The sequence below is a fragment of the Macaca mulatta genome, chromosome 17 (assembly GCF_049350105.2).
Source record: "Macaca mulatta isolate MMU2019108-1 chromosome 17, T2T-MMU8v2.0, whole genome shotgun sequence".
NCBI lineage: Eukaryota > Metazoa > Chordata > Mammalia > Primates > Cercopithecidae > Macaca > Macaca mulatta.
Window position 1 is genome coordinate 78,704,331 of NC_133422.1, and position 12,009 is coordinate 78,716,339.

The window sequence follows — 12,009 nt, forward strand, 5'->3', positions numbered from 1 at the left end:
TAAAATATATTATTTATTTATTTAGAGACAGAGTCTCAGTCTGTCACCCAGATTGGAGTGCAGTGGCGCAGTCTCAGCTCACCGCAACCTCCGCCTCCAGGGTTCAAGTGATTCCCCTGCCTCAGCCTCCTGAGTAGCTGGGATTACAGGCGTGCATCACCACTCCAGGCTAATTTTTGTATTTTTCATTTGAGATGAGATTTCACCATGTTGGCCAGGCTTCCTTATTTATTTATTATTAATTGGTGGAAGGAAGTTTGAGATGTTAGTCAAAGGATACAAAACTTCAGATAGATAGGAAAGATAAGTACAAAAGATATATTGCACAGAATGGTGACTATAGTTCATAACAATGTATTGTATTCTTAAATATTGTTAAGGGAGTAAATTTTAAGTTTTCTCATCCACTGTCCAAAAATAATGAGTAGGTGAAGTAATGCATTTGTCAATTAGCTACATTTAATCATTTTACAATGTCTACATATTTCAAAATAACATATTAGACACAATAAATATATATAATTTTATGTCTCAATTAAAATAAATTTTAAAACAAAAAGAAAAACAGAGAAAAATATGAAGAAAAGAAGGAAAGAGAGGTTTTCAATGTTAGCCAACTATTGAGCTACAAGATTTAAAAATTACAAAAATTAAGGTTAACAATTCTCTAAACTTAGTAAAAACTTGAGGTAGAAAATATGCCAAACATAATTGAAATAGGTGGAGGAACTTAGATTCCAAAGGATACTAATTAATGCTTAAAAATAAATACAATCACTCTTTGTAGCTCGAAAAATAAAAGATGCACAACTCACTTTAATCATGCCCTACCTAACTCCTGTGTATGTTATGAGGATTAGAGAATTGATGTACATAATGAAGCTTTATCAACTATAAATCACTGTATCTTAGCTATCTAAGTGCACCATTATTTTACTTGCTTTTGGCTGTTTGTAAAATAATTTAAAAGGAAAAACTATAGGAAGTCGGCTGAGCAAAACCCAAATGTATACCTAGAATCTTCATCTGATTCTCCAAACAGTATTTTTATCAAAAGGTCTGATAGTTGTTAAGATTATGATGGAAACATGTTAGAGGAGTGTAAAAACCAAACATTAGACCCATAGAAAATTCTGCAAAAGGATGGCCCCTTTTTAATGCTTGTTCTCTAATAAACCTAAGTGTAAACTTAGTAGAATTCATATGGCACATTTCCCTACCAGTCTCATCATAGTCAAGCTTCTATTATATGTAGGTACCATCTCACATTACACATTGTAAACTTTGAATTTATGTGTATGTATGAATATATATATATACACACACACACACATACACACATACATACACACACCAGTGTTAAAAATAATAATGTAGTTGGTACATTGTATGAAGCACAATAACAAGATTCATTTACTGACTATAGATTGGAAGTTATACTTTCAAATTAGTATGTGATACATCACCTTATATATGTGCTACTCACACTAAATACTAGCTCTTTGGGTAAATAAAACTGATACCATTTGAGTAGTATCACAGCTGAAAACTTAAAAACGAGAGAAAAGCATTAGAAATGGAGCAAAACAGGAGGAAAGTCAGAGACAAAGGCTGTCTAATAACTTTAAGGAGAAGAGTAAAGCCCTGGAAAGTACATCTACGTAAGTTCTTTAATTCTGATTTTACTCACATCAATTTACCTTCTAACCACTATATATCTTCCCCAGACATTGCCTACAGGGAATGAGAATACATAACTTAAACAAAGTAGATAACCAAAATAAATTTTCAAATAAGGCCGGACGCCTGTAATCCCAGCACTTCGGGAGGCAGAGGCGGGCGGATCACCTGAGGCCAGGAGATCGAGACCAACCTGGCAAATTTGGCAAAACCCCGTCTCTACTACAAATACAAAAATTAGCTGGGCGTCGTGGCAGGTGCCTGTAGTCTGAGTTACTCCAAAGACTGAGGCAGGAGAATCGTTTGAACCTGGGAGAATCACTTGAATCACTGCGGAGGTTGTAGTGAGCAGATACTGTGCCACTGCACTCCAGCCTGGGTGACAGAGCGAGACTCCATCTCGAAAAAAAAATAAAAGTAAAAAATAAAATAAATAAATTTTCAAATGAATAAATGGATGATAATTACAACATGAAATTAACTTATTTGAACTTCTTTTTTGCTGTATGTCTTTGCTTCTCATTTGTCTACAAATTATAAATTCCCAAATACCAAACATTTCAACATATAGTTTTCTTAATTTATAACATACCATTAACTGATTTTCTTGCTTAGGCTGTATGTACTTTAAAATTGAATTATGTTTTGCACTCACTTTTAGTAGGTTCACAGTATATATTTATTCTTTGAGTCTCCAAAATAAAATATATCACCAATATCAAATTTGTAATTCTATGTGTCAAATAAGATACGACACCACTAATTCCTTTTTTGTTTAGTGGCTCAGAGAATAGGATGAATTTGTAATTTCTGAGCTTTATCAACTAGAAGTATATGCAGCTGTCCCTCCTTATCTGTGGAAGAGTGGTCCCCCGAAGATACCAAAATCCACCTATGCTCAAGTACCTCATATAAAATGCCATAGTTTTTGCATATAACCTATGCACATCCTCCCATGTTCTTTAAATCACTTCTAAATTTCTTGTAATAACTAATGCAGTGGAAATAGTTGCTATACTAAAAGTATTTTTAAATTTTTGTTAGTACTTATTGTTGTATTATTGTTTATTTTTACTTTTCAAAATATTTCTCCATTCAAAGTTGGTTTAACTGATATGGGAGCCACAACTATGGACAGCTGACTTATTGATGTTCAAAATTATGGTATCAGTTAAACATATATGAAAATCACTTCTTAAAACAGCAAATAGGAAGATAGCAAGAGACATGCCCTGAGCTCCTTGAAATATTTTCACTGGGTGGGGGGTGCTTTCCACAAATTATTATACTATTGATGTAACTAGAAACATAGAGCACATCACTAAAAAGACTGAAATGTTAAGTTTTCATTTCAGATTTCTAAAGCCACTTCAATTTTGTCACAGTGGAAACTCCAATAATGTGAGTTTGAACTTAAGTTTCTTCATGCAGCCTTGGTGACAGAGCAAGACTCTGTCTCACAAAAAAAAAATAATAATAAAATAAAAAGGAAAAAGATTAGAAAGCATGCACGCAACATATGAACTACTGCATTTTTTTCCAGAACTACTAACAGTGTACATTTTTTCTAGATACCAACTACAGATATATTCACATCTTTTGAGTTTATATTAGGTGATTCCTAAGGTTTCTGGTAGGTCTGTAACTGTGATATATTAATGCTGGTGAAGAATGAATGACTGAATTCGAGAATACAGCTACTCTGATTTAGAAAACAATAATGATACAGTAATTGTTCTGATATGAAATACAGTTGTTTTTCTGGGAATGCTTTCTTTTGGACTAAAGAGCTACAGTTCAGATTTTCCAATAGCCTGTAGTTTGTACAGAAGAGTATCTGCCTTTTAAAATCAAAATGTAATTAGGTTCCTCAAAAACTAAAAGTAAAACTGCCATATGATCCAGCAATCACAGTTCTAGGTGTATATCCAAATAAATAGAAATCAGTATGTTGAAGAGACATCTGTACTCTCTTATTCACTGAAGCATTATTTACAATGGCAAAATTTTGAATTGACTAGAGTGTCTATCAAGGGATGAATGAACAAAGAATATCTGAGGTACATACACAATGGAATACTACTCAGCCTTACAAAAGGAGAATTCTGTCATTTGTGACAACATGGATGAGTCTGTAGGACATTATTCCAGGTGAAAGAAGCCAGGTACAGAAAGGCAAATATTCCATTATTTCGCTTGTATATAGAATCTTAAAAATGTTGATCTCATAGACGCAGAAATTAGAATGATGCTTACCAAAAGCTAGGGTAGGGTAGCAGGGATGAAATACAGAGCTGATGGTAAATGGTACATAGATTCACATAGATAGCAGAAATAAGTGTTTGAGATCTGTAACAGTATGGTGACTATTGTTAAAAATAATGTATTGCATATTTCAAAACTGCTTTAGTACATTTGAAATATTCTCACCATAAAAAATGGTAAGTATATGAAGTGATGGATATGTAGCTTGATTTAATTATTCCACAATGTATACACATATCAAGACACCACATTGTATTCTATATATACAATTACTGTCAATTAAATTTTTTTTTTAATTCAAATGAAATCAGGCTGAATATTTTGCTGCCCTCACCAGGGCACCACAGCATATGCAACTCTCAATTTCATTGTGAAAAAATTTGAATATTTATCTAGAAATATGTATATCCTTTAATACATGTGAATATAAATTTATACTAGAAGCCTTGTTACACATCTAATACTCACTCAATAATTCATGTATCTAACTTTTTAAATTTTCTTCCTTTTTTGAGAGGGGTATATCAGTATGTTGCCCAGTCTGGTCTTTTTCTCCTGGACTCAAAGCAATCCTTGCACCTCAGCCTCCCAAGCAGCTGGGATTACAGGTGTGTGGCCACTACATCTGGTTTTTAACTTTAAAACTAAAGCACCAGCAATGTCAAACAAAGCCAAGTGAAAAATTAGCAGAAATTACTAGTAATAAAGCATGCTCAGAAAGGAAATCTATGTTTTATAGTATTTTTCTGATTATAGGGATTTTTAAAAAACCCTATTTTGTGCAGCCTAATACAGTAACATATCATGTAAAATTTAATTATAGAATATAGGACTTACATGTATTTCAGCAGCAACATGATAAAAATACATTGGTAGTTTATATAAAATAAAACATATACAGGGAAAAATACAGGAAAAAAAATCCTCTTGTTAGGTGGAAAAATACTCATTTGTTGGTGGAAAAAATATTAATTTGGCTATGAAAGTAGGTTTATCATCAAAGCTAGAGAGAATAATTAAAATAGTCACAGGAATCTATCGGTTACTTCACCCCGTGCAGTCTTTTAAAAATGTAATGAGAAATACAGATTCTTCTTGACTTACAATGGGGTCAAGTCCCAATAAGTGTATCTTAGGTTGAAAATATCCTTAAGTCAAATGCATTTAATACACCTAACCTACCAAACATCATAGCTTAGCCTAACCAACTTTAAATATTCTCAGAACACTTACATTAGCCTACATTTGAGCAAAATCATCTAAAAAAAGCCTATTTCATAATAAAATGTTGAATATCTCATGCAATTTATTAAATACTCCACTGAATGTAAAAAACAGAATGTTTGTATGGGTACTCAAAGTACCTGTATGAATGCACATGACTTTCGATCCATCAAAAAGTCTGAAAAATTTTAAGTCAAACCGTCCTAAGTTAGGGACAACCAGTACATTACCTACATGGTCTTCCTCAAAAATGCCCATTTCCATCTTGCTTTGTTTTGTTGTCTTTCAAAATAATGATCCTTAATAATTACCTACTTGCATTGCACTTATTTTTGTGTTAAAATTACACTCTCTCTGAGCCATGTAATATTTAGAATAGTCAAATTGTTACAAAAAGATTTGTATTTTTGAGTTGTTATTACTTGTAGAATTGTTTAAGGAAAAAAAAACCTTCAGGTATTTATGTTGACAAGAAATGGATGTTAGCTATTATCCAATCCCTTGCAGGTATAGTTTGATAAGTACAGATCAGTGAAATCAGAGATATTCCCTGATTTCCCTTCGTAGAACTTCAGATGGTATATAATTGCACATTGCTTAGATATTAAAAGGTGAATAATAAAATCATTAGTCCCTTACTAAAAAGTTTGTTACAAATAAATGAATATATATTCACATATATAAAGATATACACACATACACACATATACATTATAGCCACATGTTGTAAGTGAATAGTGAATTCGTGAAACTAATTAGCACAAATGCAGATTCTGAAATTAGGTCATCAATAAAAGAAAAATAGGGACAAAATGGAATTCTACAAACACTGAAAGTTTAAGTAAAAATTAATATTGAATTTACAAAAAGAATCTGTTTATGGGGTGCATCAAATGTAACACTGTCACTGGTAAGTATGACAAGGTTTAATTTATATTTTTCAACTCCATCATGATTGTATCATTTGAAATGTCATTTTAATATCACTAATCTTTTTCTTATCTTGCATTGTGAATACACATACACATAAACAACATATATGTGTATTGTATACAATGTATATTCTATAGGTATATATTTATATATAAGTATAAAGGTATATAACCATACTGTCATATTGTCATATAGCATGTAGTTTATATGGTAACATAGATATATAAAAGTTAGCTTATATTTCTTAGCAGTTGAAACCACTAAGCTCTATTTGTAACTGTAATCAAATTGTAGCTTATTTTAGAAATCAATAGAAATTACTATCTGTTCAAAAATGTTCTGTTGGGCAGTAATAAATTTAAGATCAAGATTGAAAAGGCATTATGAACAGCTTTAAGTCAGAAATTTGAAAAGTTATAGAAAATTAAAACATTAACTGCAAATATGTAAACTATTAAAACTGATTGAAGAATATTACATTTCATAAACTCTGTGTAATAGTGTAACTGCCCAATGGGTTTACCCTGCCCGCCACCTAGACAGAGCTGATTTATCAAGACAGGGGAATTGCAATAGAGAAAGAGTGATACACACAGAGCTGGCTGGTTGTGTGGGAGACTGGAGTTTTATTATTACTCATATCAGCCTCCCAGAGCATTCGCGGAGCAGAGTTTTTAAAGACAACTTAATGGGTAGGGGGAGGCCAGTGAGCCAGGAGTGCTGACTGGTCAGGTCAGAGACAAAATCACAGGGAGTCAAAGCTGTCTTGTTGTGCTGAGTCAGTTCCTGGATGGGGGCCACAAGATTAGATGAGCCAGTTTATGGATTTGGGTGATGCTAGCTAAACCATCAAGTGCAGGGTCTGCAAAGTATCTCAAGCACTGATTTATTTATTTATTTATTTAGTTAGTTAGTTAGTTTTTTTGCGGCGCACTTGTACTTTTATCACGGACAATGTGCCCCCATCCACATCCACAAATTAGTGCTGTCCAGGCCACACCCAGGAGCCCCTGTCCAACCACTGTCCTCCCAGGGCCTTGCCCAGGCTTCCTTCACACCGTCACTCGCTAGGACACACAGCAGCTCTTCCACTCTTACCTGAGGTTGTATTATAAAAGCACGTGCTGGTTGAAAACACTTCCAACAATGCAGAAATGAGCAAGGGGAAAGTGGAACTTGCTGTGGACACGGCCACACGACCACGCTTTTGTTCCTGTTGGGATGCCTAGGTCGGTTTCACAGGTCGCCTCGCAGTCCTGCAGGCTGAACCCGTCTATCTGGGCGCCCTGCGCTGCCTACCTCCTGGACACTCTGGGGCGACGTGGACGGATGCGCCCTTGTCTAAGGTTCGGTGCGTGCAGTCAGGACTGCACCAACAATGTTCCGTCCATCGATGAGGGAGAGTCCTCCCCGGGAGGGGCTTCCGTGACTGCCATTCTGGGCACTTCCGGAGTTTCTGCAGGAAGTGCTGTCTTTGAGTCACTCTGTTTTGTCCCGAGGCTGCTGCGAGGAGGAGGACAGGTGAGCACATGCTGGAGGGTGGGGACGTGCGGGAAGGCTTCAGTCCAGGCACAGTCACAGGTCCCGGCTGCCCTGCTTTCCCTGGCCCGAGAAGAGCAGCCCCCAGCAGGCTGCGGGCACATTCCCGGCTCATGCAAGGCCTAGACCGCTCTGCAGGGCCCCAGCGCCCCGCCTTAATTTTCACCTTTGTTCCCTCCTGCTTTCCAGCTTTGGAGTCCTTGTTAGGAGGAACTCGAACCACAAGCTTATAAACGCGACACCTGCATTCCCTTCCAATCCTTCATGGTTTTCTTTTTTACACACAAAGCTTACAACCTTTACTTTTTCCAACTGCAAAACAGTTTTTCCAACACATTTTTAAAAACAAATTATCCTTTTATCATATGCTGAAAGCCCTACCCATAACAAGCCCACTTCTGCCTTTGACTCTGTTCACCGACCTTTCATTTACTTCCTAATCCAACCCTTTTGGTAACTTTCACTGAAGAGGTGGCTTTAACAAATACATTCTCCAGAAATCTCCAGAACCTTTGCGTGGGTCAGGGTGAAAGGTGCCGCCAGGACGTAAGCAGAACAGCTGAGTCCTCCGGGTAGGTGCCAGGTGCCATCTGCACAGGCCGCGTGTGTGGGAGACATGGAGTCAGACGCGCTTGCTGAAAATGCAGCCGCTGTCTCTGGCAGAGCACACAGGCCCCAGGGCCCTGCGGACAGGGCTGGTCCCAGCGTATCCACGCCACTTCCTGGGTTTGGGGGGTGTTACACCAGAGGCTGCCCGCAGCAGGAAGGCCACGCAGAGGCCAGGGGCTCTTATTCCACTTGGCAGAGACTCCCAGGAGCCACGGGGCATCATCAGAGCCTGGGGCCCTGGCAGGGTAGCCCAAGGGCACAGCAGCTGCAGGCCCTTGGCAAGACCGGAAGACGGTGAGTGGAAAGCCGGGGCGCGTGGAGCGACCCCGAGAAGGGGCTGTTGAGCTGTGAGTCCTGCATTTGCCGTTCGTGTTTCATCCAGCAGTTTTGAAACCAGGTTTTTATCTGGACCTCTGAGAGCTGCATCTCCCTGGCCAGCCCCTTCCGCTCCAGAGGGCCCAGGTACTGGTGGTGCCAGAAGTCGCCTTCCAAGGCGCGGACCTGCTCTGTGCTGAAAGTTGTGCGAACACGGGGCCGCCAGGAGTTTGGCTCCTTACTCAGCCCTTCACAGAACAGGGTCATGCAGCCTCTCTGTCCTGGGCCCCCACCCCAGTCCCTTACTGCAGCCGGGGTGGCTCCTCTCTCCTCTCAAGCACTAATCTTAGAAGCAGTTTAGGGTGAGTCAGAATCTTGTAGCCTCCAGCTGCATGACTCCTAAACCGTAGTTTCTAATCTTGTGGCTAATTTCTTAGTCCTACAAAGAGAGTCTGCTTCTTAGGCAAGAAGGAGGTTTGTTTTGGGAAAGGCTAAGTTCCTCTCAAAGTTCAGCCTATGCCCAGGAATGAACAAGAACGGGTTGGAGGTTAGAAGCAAGATGTAGTTGGTTAGGTTAGATCTCTTTCACTGTCTCGGTCATAATTTTGCAATGACGGTTTCAATGGTATATTAGTGTTCATTTTATTCTCCATTTTATTGCGTATGTACATCTGTACTTTTTTATAATACTCGAGAAAAATCTGCCTCTTTTATTAATTCTTTTCATTTTTTTTTTCCACTGACAGCTTTGGCTTTGTTCATCTTCTCTATTGAATCTTGATTCGCTAATTTAGTAATTTATATTCTCATGTTAGTTATTTCTTCTTGCATTTATTTTGTGTTCCTTTTTCAGACAAGCTGAACATTTTGCTCACGATTTTTATCCTTTTATCCTTTACTAATGTAAATATTATATCCATAATTTTAAAAATATACCTGACACCACCTTTGCAAAATTATTGACAGTAAGAGAAGTTTGACACAGTTGATTTCATCTTGCTTCTGACCTCCAAGATGTCCTTGGTCACTCCTGGGCATACGCCAAGCTAACTTGGAGAAGAACTTATAGTTTAAGTTTAAAGCAAAGATGATAATAGCTCCTCCCAAAACTAAACTGCCTTTGTAAAATTAATGAAAGTCTACAAGGTTATGTTTATGAGAGGGGTCTGAATTCTGCTAAGATGTAGGCAGTGTACACTAATAACCTGCCATTGTTATGGTCACAAGATTTGTAACTTCCTTAATCACTCATATAGATAACATCACTATTGTAGAACCAAAGATTGGCCCTTTGAGAGTCTCTTCAGACTTTTGCATTTCTCATGACCAGTTGACTCCACCCAGCCCTGAAACTCATACCTTAACTGGTCCTGTGGCCCCCACCCAGAGGCTGACTCAGCACAGCTTTACTGCTTTCCATACCCGTCTGATTTCATCCCCAACCAATCAACATTCCCTATTCCCTAGTACTCAGCCCACCAAACTGTCCTTGAACAACTTTGAGTAGTAAGTCCATCTGCCCCCTTGGTGTCTTCATGTGAATTAAACTCTTTGTTTTCTCAGTGAAGTAATTTTGTTTGTAGGGCAAGCAGGAAAAAACCCTTCAGGCAGTTACATATCCTTTTGCTTTGTTTCAATATGTGGTATTTTCATTGACTTCCGTTTTTATGTTATGGGAGAAGTTCATTTGGAGATACATGGAAGTGAATTTAAAAATGTCACAGGTAGGAGAGTAACTTTGTATCTGATACTGACATCTAACTTAAATTGCATTGTGATTCAAACATATGACCAGTTTCACAATCATACTTTAAGTGTTAAACTTACCTTATTATCTAATACATAATCCCTTGTAACATATTAACTTTACAGTTGTCCCTGTGTATCTGTGGGGGATTGATTATAGGGTCTCTGTGTATACCAAAATCAGAGGATACTGAAGTCCCTTATATAAATCTATGGACTTTCTCCCATGTACTTAAAGTTATCTCTAGATTATTTATAATAGCTAATACAATGTAAATGTTATATAAATAGCTGTTATACCATCTTTTGTTTGCATTATTTTTTATTGTTCTTTATTTATTTATTTATTTTTTCTCTGATATTTTTTATTTGTGGTTGGTTGAATCTACAGATGAGAAACCCAAAGATTTGGGTTCCTCTGGGTTCTTACATATTAGTTATGGCTTGGAAATAGAGTAAGTAGCCAATTTTTCTAATTAACTAGAAAATTTGTTTTCATTTATTATAATTCTTGACATTTAAATTTACTTCTACCTAAATATTTTGCATATTCAATTTGTCCAACTTTTTATATACTTTTTAATCTTTTCTTATTTTGATTTGCCTCTTTTTCACGCAGTAAAAATTTTTCATTCCAAATTTCCATCACAATTTTAATAATTAGGTAGTCACACTCTAATTATATACTTTTAGTGGTGGTGCTTGAAACTTTATTATACATACCTAAGTCAATAAGGTTAAAATCTAAATTTAAAGTATATAATTATATTTATCTTTCACAGTGCAAAACTTTAGAACACTTAAGTTTCAATCATTCTCCACATCTTACATGCTTTTATAGTTCAGTTTAATAAGATAAAATTAACAAGATTTTAATAAGCGTAGTAAGCTTTCTATTTGACCTCGTCTTGTTTCTTTGATTTACCTATATGTATGTAATTTTCTGCTTCCATTTTTTTACCTCTGTCCTTCCTTCTGAGATCATTTTCCTTACACATGTGATCTCAATCTACATCCTTGCTCATGATAATTGTGACTCAAATCCAACTAATTGTTTGTGAACTCTTTCTCTAGGGAAAAATTTAGGATCCACTCTTTATCTTTCAGAATTTTTGTCACTTATTCTTTTGGGCATTGGCCAAGGCTAAGCAGCTTAGACACATCTTTCTGAGAAGTTTTCTTTTATTAGCTTTTATTTTCTTTGCTCTCTTTATTAAGATTTTATTTATTGTGTATTGGATCTCATGTTGTTTTCCTCATTTTGTCCTTTTTTAATTTATTTTCTTAACTTTTCTAAGCTGTCAATTTTTAAAGTGTAATTTTAGAAATATCTTTAATTTTAAGAGCTTCTTATTTCTTGTTTTTTTTATATTCTTTCTTGTATTGTGAATGCAATATTTAATTCAATTACAGTTATTTTAAAGTTCTCTTCATCAATACCTTTTTTCTAAGGCAGTGCTTCTCAACCTTGGGGACACTGACATTGTGTAAAGGCATTTCACATGTTATAAAAGGCTGGAGGTTTTGGAGATATTTTAATTTCACTAATTTAAGGAAGTTTTTGGAGGGAAGGAAGATAGATATGCAGCATGTATTGATAAGCTGCAGTGGGCATTGAAGAGTATTTGCTTTTTTCACTTCTTGGACTTTTTGAATGATCAGAAATTTTTACCCAGGATTTGCAGTGATCTTTTTAAT

General features: G+C 36.4%; 1 pseudogene; it reads right to left on the minus strand.

The window, feature by feature from the left end:
* Positions 1–8,118: 8,118 nt before the first annotated feature.
* Positions 8,119–8,832, minus strand: LOC100423863 (homeobox protein VENTX pseudogene; annotated as a pseudogene).
* Between the last annotated feature and the right edge of the window lie 3,177 nt (positions 8,833–12,009).